Below are 14181 nucleotides of genomic sequence, written 5' to 3' on the forward strand. Positions count from 1 at the left end.
AAGGGGGAAAGGATGGTGGATGAGGTGGGGAGGACGGAGGAGGTGGTGGTTGAGCTAGGGTGGATGCCGGTAGGGAGTTGGGTAAGGAGAGTTTTTTATATATATTTTTTTAATTTCAGTTTTTTTAAGTTTTTTTTTAAAAATAAATAAAATGTTAAAAAATGTTGACCACTAATATTGTGACACGTGTCACTGGTAACTTGTTTAACATTTTAATAACAGGTCACGTTCCATTTATAGCAGATAGGTATCAAAGGTGGTTTTATTTTGAAATAATCAAAAAATCGTTCATGTAGGGAATAATTTCAGGCCTTTAAAATCCCACTAGCTTAAACCCCACTGTGATCATATACTAAAGTACGGTGGCGTCCAAAAGGGAAGAAGATAGAGCAAAAGAGTCGCCAACAAGTTTTTAAGGAACTTGTAAACCGTTCATAGGATGAAGGTTACACCCCTTAACGATCCAAGAGATCGTCAACTCCATAAGGTCATGAACCAAATAAGGGTTCGGGGATGAAAGTACAAATCCAACCTAAAAGAGATTGAACTTGCCCTAATAATAGGCCTCTACTTTATTCTCATCGTATTCACGTGCGCTTTCTGACTAACATACAATCAATAGGATTAACCCTAAACCTGTTTAAACTATGTTGAATTTAATGCACAAATAAACTATTATTGGCGATCACTTGAATTTATAATCACAATTAACCTAACAAGATTATTAATTATCTTATTAAGCGTGATTGCAAGTACCAATTCCCTTTAACCTGCAATAAAGGTGATCAAGCAATAACAATATAATAATATGCATATCAAGCAACATAATAAATAATCAACATCATTAATAATAATAATAATCAATAATCATAATCATAAATATTAGGAAGAACATAGGAAGCATCATACTTTTAATCATACTTAAAATTAAAGATACCCTAGACATGATACTAGGAATCATCAAAATAACAATCTAAGCATGATATCTACATCATGAAATCAATTAAACCATTAAAGTACTTACTTGGATGCCTCGTACCTCTTTCTAATTACAAAATACACGCGTTAGTAACTTCAAGGAAAAATAATAATCAAAGCAATTAAATTAAATAATTGAAAGAAAGATTTGGGACCAAACCCTCAGAAATTAAAACCTTTCACGTCTAGGGCGAAGGCAACTTCGAATATGGCTAGGTGTTTCTAGATCTTGTGAATGCGGAATTTTGTGTGAAAAAGTAAAGTATTAAGGGAAGAATGAATGAATGATGTAGATGAATGAAGAGATGAAGATGATGAAAAGAATTGATGAACGATTTGTTAATAAAGAGAGTTGATTATTGGTAATTCATAAAATGATTGTTGATGATTGATGATTGTAGATGATTGTAGATGATTAATGAAAACGGAGTTTTTGATACGATATTTATAGAGAAAAACATCCAAAAAAGATAATTTATCAAAACAGAGTCTGAAGATCGAAAAACTAACTTGGCGCCAGCCCTGGCTCATTGGCGCCAGGACCAGTGGCTAACGCCAGGCGCCAATGGCTGGCGTCTGGCGCCAATCCTGATTCCAGGCGCCAAGGCCTGGGGTTGGATGCCAAACCGGCTTTTAACGCGTTTTCGAAAATCTGATAATTTTACTATACTGGAAGATAAAATAATATAATTTCAATCGAAAATGCTATTTAATCTTGATTAAAACTCTGAAGAATCCTAATTGAATTAAGAATGATAAGACCTTCTAGAATGTTATAGAAGACCAAAACCATTCCTAATTACATTAGGAATGATAAATCATATTAGGCCCTCCCCTAGATCATTGGGCCGTACTTAAAGCTCAAACCGGGCCCAGTTTAGTAAATTGGCCATAAATTCCTCAATATTCATCGGAATTGGGCTTATAATATATCGTTGGAAAGGTCTTTGCAAGCCCCATCCAACTACACCACTATTGGACCCATATCATGGACCAACCAAACTGGATTGGCTGTTTTCTTAAAATAAAGTTTTCAAAAACAGAGAGAAAAGAAAAGAAATAAAACTTTCTGCAACACTAGACCTTTCCACACTTTCGTTTCATTCGATTATGATTCGACGTGAAAGGTACTCATCACTGGGTTTGGTTTTGGGGAGACACAAATGGGTGTCTACAGAAGCCCCCACTTTGACTGAGTTTGGAGAAACGCAAGTTTCGAAAACGAAAGTCAAAGTATCGATAGGGACGGAGAATGATTCAGAACGTTCTGCGATCCTAAATCACTCTTGTAACGCCGATACCTGCAAAACAAGCATTAGTTAAACAGATAAAAGAGTTAAGAAACGCATTGTTACTATTGCTGTTGTTTTGACGACCTCCTGCAAGCTAGAGAATGCCATCCCGCTTGAAAACCGCTACGCCTTGTAACTGCTTCCAACCCTGAAACTATCCTCCTCCGCTGTGATAATATTCCACGTCCAAGGGAACATCATCGAAAATCATTTCTCTTGAAATAATTCTCATTCGCATTATGATCATCTTCCATGCCTTAGGAACTATGATCGAAGACAATTTCGCCCTGAAATTACCTTCAGTTGTTTGTGACAACTTTCCGCAAGCTAGGGAATGATATCGAAGACATCTTCTCTGGAAGTCATCCTCATTTGATGCGATAATCTCCCAAAGGAAAATACCGAAGATCCATGCCTGTCGATCCTTAAAAAGTTCGCCTGAACTTGCCTTTTGCTATGCCTGTATGTCGGCGCTCTTTGCTCTTGAACCTATATGTCGGTGCTTTTTGCTAATGAACCTGTATGTCGGTGCTTTTTGCTAATGAGCCAATGCTTAGGCGCTTTAAACTTAGTGAGACGATCTTTTCATCAGGTCGATCACTTCATGTAATCAAGCCGATTACTTAATCATGTCAAATTGCTTAGAGGGGCTAACTGGCGTACCAAGGAACCCAAAATATATCGCACAAGGCTAGCACAACCCCAACAGGTGGCTGGCTGCTTTGGCGTCGCTGAAAATCAATCAGCGCCAGCCTTACGGCATTAGCGCCATACGCTGAAATTGGCGTCTGGCACCAAGCACAGAATGTGACGCCAATGCCTAGGGACTGGCGCCAGCACGGGAATCACTTTAAATTCTCATTTTCAGTTCATTTCGTGCTCTGGTTTGTTGCGAACGCTGCTCGAAAGAAGTCAAAACTTCAATTGATCGTTGCTCATTCTTTTCTCAACCGAATTCGCTCAAATTTGTTGCAAATCAAAGCTCTTCTCATCCATATTCCCGATCTATGTAAGTTTTCCTCCAACTTACACCGGTTTTTATGAATTTTTGGCATGTTCATTCATGAATTTCATGAAAATTCGAAACTTATGATGCTCAATTTGCTTTGTTTATCAAGTTTTATGCCATGAAATTGCTTGTTTATGTTTGTATATTGCCTTGGGAGTAATTTGAGACTTGTTTGACTCAATTTGGTGAAGAAATGAGCAATCCACCATTGTTGGACCTCCTAAGGTCGTGGAGAACAATGTGACCCGTTCTTGATGTTTTTGCTAGCAATTCTTGTTCAATTTATCACAATAATCACTATAGTGTTGCAAGAAATTGTTTGATTGCTTGAAAAAATGTTGTCATGCTCAATTTGAATTTGTGCTCTGTTTTAGTACTACGTACTCTGTTTTTGCGAACATAGTATCATGCGGCTAGGCGAACCTTAGATACTATAGAACCTTAATTAATGATGATTTTGCACAATGTAGCATGGCTAGACAACGAGGCTCAGATTCACGGTCCCGAAACACTAGACGGGAGCATGAGCCCGTGGAGGACGACACCACACCGTCCACTTCGCTTGGTCAGTTCCCAGAGTGGGATGAGTAGACCTTGTTCTTTGCCCCTGTCCACCACATTTCTGAGAGGGTGAGATAGGGAACCGAGCCTGGGAGGACAAGACATCACGGCTCTGGCTGTGATGGTCTAGGCGATTTGTATAGGATGCATATCGCCAGAGATCGCGAGACGAGACTCCTATGGGAGTCTTGCGGACTGGTTGCCCTGTTCGAGACCTCCGAGGCTATGGTCGCCTCTAGAGGGGGTCACCACGTGGTACGCGCTCTGGTGGAGTTCTTTTGGGACACCACCAACACCTTTCATTTTCCATGGGGTGAGATGATGGTCACTCCTACAGACTTCAGTCTCATCACAGGACTGGAGTTCTCTTCTGTGCCGCTGCCATTCGACGGCGGTATCGACGTCTTTTCTCCATAGGTCGAGGAACTGTTAGGGTCGATTACTATTCGGGCCCGAGCTGAGGTCGAGACGACTCAGTTCAGTGCTAGAGGGATTCGCCGCTCGACACTGGCAGCGGCTCTTGATGACGATGCGACCACCCGAGAGCAGCGGGTGCGCATCTTTGTGCTGATGTTGTTGTCAGGGACATTCTCCCCTGACAGGGGTAGTAGGGAATTGCTTTACTACCTCCCTGCTGTTCGCGATCTCCTGCGGATCGGGACTTATGACTGGGCCAGCTTGGCCTACACGGACTTCGTTCGCGTACTAAGGGACTAGTGTCGCCACCGGTCCTTTAGGACGAATGTTGCTCTGTCTGCTTTCTGGAAAGTCGTAGAGGTAAACATTATTCCCTATAAAGCTTAGCCCTATATGTTAGGCAGTATTTACTCACGCTTTAGCTTTTTTGTAGATCTGGTTCTATGAGTACTTTCCTTCCATTGCGCCGGCGAGACCATCGCCGAGGGGGTATCCGGTGATAGGGGTGGCAATTCGGGTCAGCAGGTCGGGTTCGGGTCAAATTTCGGGTCGATTTCGGGTCGATTTCGGGTTATGCTTAGAAACTATTAAAAATAGTGTAAAACTTAATATTATTACGAAATATGAAATTTGGGTCAAATCGGGTCGAAGTCGGGTTGTTCAGGTTCGGTTCAGGTCGGGTTCGGGTCTCTCTCAGTAACTTCGGGTCGGGTTCGGGTCAGGTTTTCGTGTCGGGTCAGGGTTTTCCAGCCCTATCCGGTGAGCGCCTCTTGGGGCGGCCGTGGACCTGTCTACTGCACGTGTCCGGAGTCGAATCATCTCGGTACGAATTTTGATGCTTATCTTGCTCTTCTGCGACATTTTAGACATGTTCTTACCCGATTGGTATTTTTATAGGGACCTGAGGTAGTATACCAACCATGGGGTGGTTGGACAATCCCTGGATTAGCCGCACAGTACTCTGCTGAGCGTCGCTACTTCCTGGGGACCTATGGAGCGGTTGTGTACTTAGGAGAGAGAGTCGCCAGACAACACTCTTCCTTTGTCATTCCTTCTCCTCCACCACGTCACATGTTCGACGAGAGAGAGTTGTCGAGCATGGCTGAGGAGCCTGGTTCTCTCTGGCGGTCCCATGTGATCCTTCAGCGGAGTTATGCTGAGGAGCTACATCCTTTGTTAGCTCCAGCCCCCGTGTCGGCCGAGGATGTGAGGGTAAGATTCTTAACTTTTTGTTTTCCGCTGAGTAGCCCCCAAGTAATACCTTACTGATTTCTTTCTGTTTCATCAGGATGGTCCCACTGAGTTTGTGCCACCCCGTATGTCCATCCACTACCAGGGGATGTACGGGCCGATCGAGGAGATGATTTCTCCGGCTCCTGAGGGCGAGCGCTTCGTGGAGCGGTCGATTCCTCGTCACCAGACCAGGGTAAGCCTAGTTCTAATTCAGAATCTTGTATTTAGTTATCATGCATTTTTACTAACTTAACTTTCCTTGACAGTTCTCACGCGAAGTGGTTTCGGCTATGGCACGATGCATAGATGCCTTCCGGAGCCAAATCGTTCGGATGAGGAATGCGGCTACCTGTCGTCGAGGCGACGCTGTCCGAGAGGTAACCTTTCTTGTATTTAGTTACCTGCCGATTGCTTCTCACACCCGTACGAGGCTTGAGGGGCGGAGAGAGCCGACGAGGTCTAGCTCGAGACGTCGTCACACTTCGTCAGGAGGTAGAGGTGGTCGTTCCGAGGCTGCTCGAGCCGACGTTGCTGAGGGCTCAGGGTCTTCTTCCGAGGGTGCTCCTGCTGCACCGTTAGGAGAGGCTACCTCAGCTTTCAGAGGTGGTGGGATGTACGAGGTTGGCTCGTCATCGCAGCAGCCTCCGCGGTCTCTGCCTCAGGTTGACCTTGGCTGGAGCGGTCCTGTTTTGAGTTTCCCTCCTCCTACGGAGACTGGAGCTGGTGGAGAGGTGACTCCTCGGACGACGCCGTTTTATTGCATGATGGGCCTACGTCCTCCGGCGCCGTAGTTTATTTCTGTATATGCATTTTATTTTGACTTTTTATAGAACTTTGCCTTTGACTTGTTATTTAGACACTTTGTTCTTTAAATCTATTATTATCTATTATTATGTTAGTGTGTGCAGATGTGATAACAATTTTGCGCAAAAATTCCGTCATTTTTATTATTCATGGAGGGTATTATCTGACTCTCTCCCCCAAAAGGAAAAATAAAAAGGAAAAATAAAAACGGAGAGAAAGGTTGATTTTTGAATTTTAATATAAAATCCAAAAAAAGGAAATTAATTAAAAATAGTTGCTATATTTAATTAATTAAGAAAAGGATAGAAAGATATTTAGAAGAAACTAAAACGGGCCCATAAAGTCATTAACCGACTCCAATTTAATATCAAAATGCAAACTGAGCACGCGCGGCTGTCCTGCTGACTTGGCGCCAGCTGGCGCCAGCCTATGGCGCGTGGCGCCAGGCGCTATTGCTAGCGTGTGGCGCCAAGAGCTGTTGTGTGACGCTAATATCGGGGTTTTGACGCCAATCGACGCTGACTCCGTATTTTATCCAGATTGAAATTCCTCGCAATTCGAGCATAAATAGCCCCCTGCTCAGCCGATTCTTCACATAATTCCGGCGAAAAAGTTATTCTTCTCTTTAGAAAAAATAATAATCATGTCTTTAGCCACTAAAACCTTCACCCAATATTCTCATGAATGGTGTCGATCTCTCAATGCTAGAGAAAGAAAAGAATAGGATTTATTTCACTTGGGGGGAATATATGGCATTAAAGGGGTAGATCTAGACATAGACTTCATACATACCGCTTTAGAATATTGGAATATTGATACATATTGTTTTAGAATAGGGTATGATGAAATTAGCCCTTTGCCAGAGGAATTTGGAGCTATTTTAGGCTTCCCTGCAATAGACCTGGTAGTAATCCCTAGAGTAGATGCATATTACTATAAGGATTTTGAGCGCTTTTTTAACTTGAAGGAAAGGGATTTATCAAAAATAGTAGACGGCAACATAGTGAACTTAATAGAATTCGCACGCTATTATTTTGATAAACCGCTTTCTGAATCTTTTCACATATATAGAAGAAGGGCGTTCTTATTCTGCATGCTTAATCAATATTGTGTTAGTAGTGGTAAAATTAATGAGGGTCAATCAATTATAACCACTGTGCTTGAACAAATTGAATCATGGAGAAATCCAATTCCATTGATAGTTGGAGAGACTATGATTAGTCTAGATGAGTTGAAAAGGGACCCAAAAGCACCTCTTCGCGGTTCTCCAATTTTATTACAGGTAGAAAAATAATATTTTTAATTACAGAAATCAAAAAATATATTTTTGTATTGTAATATTAATTTATTTGCATTGGAATTTTTTTTTTCAGATGTGGCTAATGGAAAGGCTAGGATTAATTAGCCCTCCGGACGACATTGAAAGTTATACGCCCACTTGCTTTGTGAGAAGAAAGAAGCACATCCCTAAAATTGGGCGCCATGGGTGGAAGAAAGTCTTTGAATCACGTGATTTCACTATCAAGTGGGTCATCCCATGGTGGAAAATAAAAAGGATGGTTGGTGTTAACAAGCAACCTTTCTGCCGTCTTCCAAGCTTGTCTCGCATGACATATTATTACCCCTGCAGAGTAAAGAGACAATATGGCTTGCTTCAAAATATTCCTTCCGGGGATTGTCGTCCTCCCTATGAGTATCCCATATCTCAAGAAGTAGATAAATTTGACACTTACTGGAGCGCTAGACCTTTATGGGAAGTGATTACCCAAAAGGCTCCCCCTTCTTTACCTAATGATGTGAATAAGTGGTTGTTTGAAGAAGTCTTCAATTGATCAGGGTAGAGCCGATGTGAAGAATCGTCTAGGTGACAGGGTGACACCGGCCAAGGAACGCTTAGGTGCAAGAATTGAGTTCAAGACACCTACAATGCCTAAGAAGAAGAATACTACTAAAGACAAGGGGAAAAGGAAAGCTATAGACAAGAAGGCTTGGGTGGAAAAGAAGCATGGGGTGCTAGCTGAAGGAGAAACAATCTATTCTAAGATTGAATGTAGGTCCTCTAAAGGGTGCCTACTAGCTAAAGTAATGGATGAAGAGGAGGAGGCAGAAAAGAATTGGAAAAGAACAAAGAAGGAGAAGAAAGACTAGAACATTGCTTAGCTTTAGATTTATTAGATTCTTAATTTTTATTTAAAGTTAATTTATTTCAGCCTTGTTTAAATTCAATTAACAATGCAATTTTATTTCATTAATGAAATTTCAGCTTTCAATTAAATTGTTACTTTAAATTTATTTTATTAAAGCAATGAAAAACCGAAAAAAATTAATTTTCGGAAACCTTTCGAGTACGGAAGTCGAAAATTTTCCGAAAAACACCGAAATTCGCCCAGATTTTATGACTGAATTGGCGTCAGTAATTGCAGATTGGCGCCAGCTATCGAGGTCTGGCGCCAGGCGCCAATTCCATCGTCTGGCGCTAATGGCTTTTGGCTGGAGCTAGACTCTGTTTTGTGACGCCAGTTGCTTTTCCGTTTTTTGTTGACTTTTTGTTGATTCTGGAACGCGGAGATGTCGAAAAATAAAGTGGCCGCACCTGTAATGGTCTGCCTACGTATCCTTTCTTAAGGAATCAGGCCGAACGTAGCTCTCTTGAGTGTCCTACTCAAGTAATTATGGGTAATATTTTTTAAGTTGATCAACATTGGTCATGTTTGAGAATTCATTGCCATCCATGTCAGTTAATTTTGCTGCACCACCTGACAGGATTGTTTTGACAATGTAGGGGCCAGACCAATTAGGTCTAAACTTTCCCCTTGGATCTAAAACATTTTTCCTTAGCGCTTTTAATACCAAATCTCCTACTTTGATATTTCTTGTCTTGACCTTCTTATTAAAATGTCTAGCCATACGAGTTTGATAGCACTGAGTGTGATGTAGAGCTTCTAGTCGTTTTTCGTCGAGTAGGATCAATTCTTCATATCGTTCCCTAGTCCATTCGATTTCATCGAGTTTACTTTCTAGCGCAATACGTAGAGATGGTACTTCTAGTTCGACGGGTTGTACGACATCCATTCCATATACCAAAGAAAATGGTGTATTTCCTGTTGACGTACGGATTGACGTGCGATAACCCCACAATGCAAAGTGAAGCTTGTCAGGCCAATCCTTATAATTTTCTGTCATTTTCTCGATGATAGTCTTTAAATTCTTATTAGCTGCCTCGACTGCTCCGTTTGCTTGAGGTCTATAAGGGGACGAATGATGATGTTGGATACCATATTTATGTAGAAATTCTTCACATTCGGCTTGAAAGTGAGTTCCATTGTCACTTATCATTTCATGTGGGACTCCATATCGACAAATGATATTTCTCTCGATAAAAAGTGCTACATGTTTTGCGGTGAGTTTAGCATATGATTGTGCTTCAACCCACTTCGTAAAGTAATCAATTGCTACTAGAATAAACTCATGGCCTCCTGTCCCTGGAGGAGCGATCTTACCAATTATGTCAATTTCCCATGTAGAGAATGACCATGGTGATGTGTAGGTGTAGAGCAAAGATGGAGGAACGTGCTGTAAATTGGCGTAAATTTGACACTTAGGGCATCTTTTTACATATTGATGGCAGTCCCTATTCATGGTAGTCCAATAATACCCTTCTCGCATTATTTTCTGGACTAACATTTTGCCATTTATATGAGTTCCACAGATTCCTTCGTGGACCATTCTCATTATTCTTTATGCATCCACCTTCCCTACGCATAGGAGAGCTCGACCTTTAGGTACCCTTTTATGTAGCTCGTTGTCTATGAGTACATATTGAGAAGCCAAAAGTCTCAAGGCTCGTTTTGCTCTTCTGTCAGCATGAGGAGGGTATTCTCCATTGGTGACATAGTTGAGAATGTCTGTGTACCATGGTTCTTCTTCTTGTTCTTCATCTTCGTCTTGGACTGGGTTATCGTCTTCTATAGCCTGTATATATGCCGGTTTGTGCCTTTTTTCGATAGTTAGCGGCATTTGCTCGATATCCGTGGGAATCCTAACTATTGAGGCTAATCTTGCCAAGGCATCAGAAAATTGATTTTCTTCTCTAGGTAGATATGTGTATTCTACCTTCTCTAACTGATCTGTAAGAGTTTCCAGATAAGTTTGGTAAGGGGCTAGGCTTTCGCTCCTAACTTTCCACCTTTTAGATATTTGATTGATGATTAGAGAGGAATCTCCGAATATCCTTAACTTCTTTACTCCCAATGCCAGAGCTGTTTCAAGGCCTACCACACATGCTTTATATTCAGCAGCATTGTTGGTAACGTCGAAATCAAGCTTTATTGAGATTGGGACGTGTTCTTCTTTAGGTGATACTAGTAGCACTCCGACACCACATCCCTTTTGGTTTGAGGCTCCGTCAAAATACAAGGTCCAAGTATCATCTTCGGTGACCATCAAATCTTCATCTGGAAATTCATTGTCCTGTATTGGTGTCGAGTCTTCTATTGGAAACTTTGCCAGAAAGTCTGACACCACGGATCCTTTAATAGCTTTTTGTGGCATAAACCGCACATCGAACTGGGCTAAGTTGACTATCCATCTTGAAATACGCCCATTGAGCGTTGATTTCTCGAACAAGTATTTGAGTGGATCCAATCGAGATACCACGAAAACGGTATGCACCAACATGTAATGTCTCAACTTAGTTGTAGCCCACACCAAAGCGAGGCACAATTTCTCGAGTGGTGTATAGCGTGTTTCGTATTCGAGCATCTTCTTACTTAAGTAATAGATTGCATTCTCTTTGTTTTCTACCTCTTGTGCTAGCATGGCTCCCATTGTCTCTTTGGTACCGTCAAATATAACCTAAGAGGTATTTCGGGAAGTGCTGGCGCTAATACAGGAGGATTTGCGAGATAGGCTTTCATCCGGTCAAAGGCTTCTTGACATTCGTCATCCCATATTACTGGTACATTTTTCTTGAGATTTTTAAAGATTGGTTCGCATATCGTTGTTAGTTTTGATATGAACCTACTTATGTATTGCAACCGGCCAATGAATCCTCGAATCTGTTTCTCGGTTTTGGGCGGTGGCATTGACATGATTGCTTCAATCTTGGTTGGATCTATCTCTATTCCTCTAGAGCTTATGACTTACCCCAAGAGCTTGCCTGAGGTGACTCCAAAAGCACATTTTGATGGATTCAACCTCATATTGTATTTTCTTAGCCTTTCGAAAAATTTCCTTAAGGCTACTTGATGGCCTGGACGGTTCTTTGATTTCACAATCTTGTCGTCGACATATACTTCAACTTCTTTGTGCATAATGTCATGGAGAAAGGCAGTTGCTGCACGTTGGTAAGTAGCACCTGCGTTTTTTAACCCAAATGGCATTACCGTGTAACAGTAAGTGCCCCATGGTGTGATGAAAGTTGTCTTCTCCATGTCTTCTTCCGCCATGAGAATCTGATTATACCCTGCGTATCCGTCCATGAATGAGAGAAGCGTGTGATTTGCTATGTTGTCTACCAGAATATCGATGTGTGGCAAAGGGAAGTAGTCCTTTGGACTTCCCTTATTTAGATCTCGATAGTCGACACACATCCTTACCCTTCCGTCTTTCTTTGGAACTGGGACGACGTTGGCGACCCATTCGAGGTATTTGGATACCTTGATGAAACCTGCAGTTATTTGTTTTTGATTTTCTTCTTTAATCTTAAGTGCTACGTCGGGTTTCATTTGACGTAACTTTTGTTTTACAGGTTTCATTCCTGGAATTAATGGTATAGTGTGTTGAGGTATTTCTCTGTTAATGCCTGGAATATCTTCATATGACCAAGCAAATACATCGATAAATTCTTTAAGCAAGTTAATAAAATCGGTTCTTTCTTGTTTATTCAATGTTAGTCCGATTTTAACTTCTCTTTTATGAGTTGAATCATTTGAGATGTCAACTGTTTCAGTCTCTTCAATTACTGGTGTTTTCTTTTCAAATGTTTCCATTGCTTTAATAAATTCTTTATCTTTTTCATCGTTAGCTAAGAAATGTTCGTCATCTTGGGTTAGGGAAGAACACGAGAAGTAAGGAGAATGAGCGATATTATTATACTCTGAGATCATTACATCAAAGAGTGATATGTCCTCAGGGACTGGATCACTAACTATCCTAGGAGAAGAAATAGGAAGGGAAGGCGTTATAGCTAAAGACTTAGAAGATTCTACTGGGAAAGACTCTGACTCAGACTCTGACTCTGACGATTCTTCAAACATCGGCCCTTGTCCTGTCGTGATCGATATCTTCCTTCCACTCGGAATAGTCACCTTGATAGTATTGCGCCACCCTTACAGTAATCCTTCAGCTGGAGTAATTAGCTTTGAGGGGTCGAAGTTTTTGCATTGTAGGACCGTTTGAATGAGTGAGGAGTTATCTTCCTCATAAACTGGCTCAATCTTTTCTCGCCCAAACAGTAATCCCATGACGTTAAATTCAAAGCATGGAGGTGCTTTCTCCTTATGGACGGGAGTTGGGATTTCGTCAATGAAGTAGCAATCCAAGAAAATCTCGAATCCTGGTTGTCGTATGCCATTTACAACAAATGGTTCGGGAAATTCATGGCATGGATAGTCCTCTCCTTCTTTTATAAACTGACCATTAAGCGTAAGAGGGTACTCATCCATTGGAATTGCTTTCTTTTGAATGCGAGCGTCCCTACGTGCTTTCAATTTGTCCTGGGCTCGCTTGAGATCTTTCCGAGTTGGTTCGAAACCAAGTCCGAAAGTATCTAGTTTAGGGAGGCCAGGTGACTCTATCGATTTTGCTATCCCCTTCTTCTTTCCTAAGGTCATCCCAGGGAAGTGTCCTTGTTTCTTTAGCATAGTGTTGATAATCATGTTGGAATGGGGGTCGTGGAAAAGAGATGTCCTTTCATCCTCTTGGATTAAGGAGACTTCTTCGTTAAAGCCCCATAGGTCTTCATCATCTTCGGCGTGCTCCACGTTGATGATTGTATTCTCTATTTACTTGATCCTCATTGGCGAAGCATCAATAGTGATGGGGATTCCTCCATCTATAACTTTCACTTGTTGGTGGAGAGATGAAGGGACGACCTTTAGATCATGGAGCCAAGGGCGTCCTAACAACAGATTGAATGAGGCTTTGATGTCTACCACTTGAAAAGTAGTAGCATGTTCTATTGCTCCTGCCGTCACATTTAGGGTTATTTTGCCAAGAGCTTGACGTCGAGTATTATCGTAAGCTCTTATTCCTTGTGTGGACGGAGTTAAATCCTTATCCTTTATGTCGAGCATCCTCGCAGTCCTAAGTGGACAGACATTAATAGCCGATCCATTGTCTACAAGAGTCATGGGAACATTCATTCTTTTGCAGACTACTGTGAGGTTTAACGCCTTGTAGTGCTTGTCACCTTCCGGGGGTAAATCTTTATCAGAGAAGGTGATTAGATTAATTGGACTAGGGAGATCACTCGTGAGGAAGTTAGCTAGTCCCTCAAGAGTGGTGTCAGAATCTATCCCGATTTTATCCAAGGCATTCATCACAGCCAACCTATGTTCTCGAGATGTTGCTAAAAGCTTCCATACATTCATCTCAACTTTTGTCTTCTTGAATTGTTTAACGATGTCACTGTCTTCGATGATAGGTATGGGAACTTGTTGTACAGTAGGCATGGGTTGTGTTGAAACAGGAGATTGTATTCTCCCGGATCTTGTGAGGACGTCTATTGATGAATCTTCTTCAGCCCAAATGTCGTCCGTGGTGCATGATACAGAAGGTGAAGGTACTACTATGTCTTTTAGATAGACATCTTCTTCATCACTGTCCCATACTCCATTAACATTTATATCCTCTTCTTGGACTAATTCTTTTCTATCAATCATTTTC

The sequence above is a fragment of the Chenopodium quinoa genome, unplaced genomic scaffold, assembly GCF_001683475.1.
Source record: "Chenopodium quinoa cultivar QQ74 unplaced genomic scaffold, ASM168347v1, whole genome shotgun sequence".
Taxonomy (NCBI): domain Eukaryota; kingdom Viridiplantae; phylum Streptophyta; class Magnoliopsida; order Caryophyllales; family Amaranthaceae; genus Chenopodium; species Chenopodium quinoa.